The sequence below is a fragment of the Aegilops tauschii genome, chromosome 1, assembly GCF_002575655.3.
Source record: "Aegilops tauschii subsp. strangulata cultivar AL8/78 chromosome 1, Aet v6.0, whole genome shotgun sequence".
NCBI lineage: Eukaryota > Viridiplantae > Streptophyta > Magnoliopsida > Poales > Poaceae > Aegilops > Aegilops tauschii.
The window spans coordinates 277,320,238-277,322,336 of record NC_053035.3 but is presented as its reverse complement, the minus strand read 5'-3'; positions in this window follow the sequence as shown (position 1 = coordinate 277,322,336).

Sequence of the window (2,099 nt, the reverse complement as noted above, 5' to 3'; positions counted from 1 at the left end):
AAAAATCAGGAAAGTGAAACTAGCTGGACCAGTGGGTGGCGCACATGCTTTTCGAAACGAATATAGGAACATTAGGTGACCAATTAAACGTTCTCTGTTTTAGTGATATGAGCATCATATCAGATTCGTATTTCAACACGTAACCTTTGGGTTGAGGTCTTGAGGAGCAGTGCTAGCACGACACGAAGCACCTACGATGATGGTAGTGAATATAAAGGGGGGAAACCATAAGCTTTACGAGTATAGTGCCCGTGCCATGGCGCATCTGAAGGTGCAAACCGGACAAAGCTACTTCGCAACCAATGTTTGCTTTCAACTAGCCACTACGATTTGGTACGGACAAGAAAAGTACAGTAAACAAATTACGATCTATTTTCTGGGTGAGATCAATAACTTAAGCACATATGGAAGAGTACCACCTCTCTTGCAACGCCGTGTAGGCCTATGCTGATACATTGAGGGTGCTACGGGTGCGATGGCTGTCGGTGGCGGGGAAGAAGACTTTAGACGGCAGACGGCCGGGTTGGGGGATATATCCTGTTGCCGTGGACGAGGCGGTCGTAGGAGCGGCAACAGCAAGGTGGCCGACGGTGCCGATGAAGCAAGAGGAGGCGATGAAAGGATCCTGGTCCAGCGCCGTGGATGAGAGACGTCCATCTCTTGCAGTGGACGACAGGGTAGGGGTAGCGGCTCCGGCAAGGTGGAGGATGGGGTGGCGGACGGAGGAGGCTGGCCGCAGTGCGGAGGTTGTCGTGCCGCCGACGGTGTATGAATGGGGAAATGGAGGGGAGGGGGATCTCAAACTTTGGGACGCGCTTCTCTGAAATGGGGGAAAGTTACGAACTTATCCCCCGTTTAAAATTTCGGACATCGCGTCAGTTGGGGATAGGACGGTAATCTCGCATCTCCCAAATATTTGCTGGTAACTATTTGGGCGAGGAGAGGGTGCTTTGCCGCCCACGGTTGGCACCCATGGTGTATGAATGGGCCTGACAGGTAGGGCAGTTGTGTCACGTCTGATGGAAGTTACACATCTGCCCCTATTTAAAATATTAGCCTACATCGATTTCGGACGAGGAGAGTTTGTTTTGCCGTCCACCGTGTATGAATGGGGAAATGGAGGAAGAGACACATGTCTTTCGGACGAGCTTGAATCAAATGTGTTTTGCCGCCCACGTTTGGTGCCCACCGTGTCTGAATGGGCTCAGAGGCCGTCGTGTCACGTCTGATTGAAGTTACTAGTCTACCCCTATCAACAGCAGTGTAAATCCGGTCGATAAGGATGTCAAGTGTCAGGGGTAGACAATAATTTCCATCTCGCAAACACTTGCTTCGGGCAGCCCACAAATTATAGTGGGTGTTTAGCCGCTTTGTTCAAAACTTGGGAGAATTAGCATTCACGTTTGCCCTGGGACCTGGCAAACTAAATTCCAATCCAATTTGTATTCGATTACGAATATCCACAGATAATTATATGTTTTGTTATTTATTTCTTCAAAACCACAACAAAGATTTATTCCATCTTTATATATGATTATGATTTAGAAATGCCGTGATCTTCGAATTCAGTAGGTTGGATACACTCTGAGTCAAACAGTTATTTCATCCAATACAATATGCTCACACGAAAAACAGTTCACCTTATGTCAATCATACAAGTACTAAGGATTACCTCGTCTAAAAAATTCGGATCATTACAACACATGGACAACATAGGGGGTCTTGCAACATAATCCATTCAGAGACATGACACAACATGCAAGTACAATAATCTAATGACAATTTCAACTGGTATCTAAAGAAGAACCGGGATTACCTTGGGCTTCAGATAGCAGAAACAGCAGGACCTCCTCCGTCTTCAAATGCAACATTCTTACTTCCTCCAATTCTTGGGTTGCTTGCATAATGCGTGCCGCTAGTTCCGTAATTTCCAGCCTCAAGATAAAGATTACCTCATTCATGGCAGCCACACCATCTCTTTCTGCCTCTAGTAGAGCCTCAAGCACTATAATATCTGTGCTCAGACTGCTCTCCGGCGATGTTGCCTCTGAACTGCTACCATCTGGTAACATGGATGGCGCACTGCTTCCACAAATAGA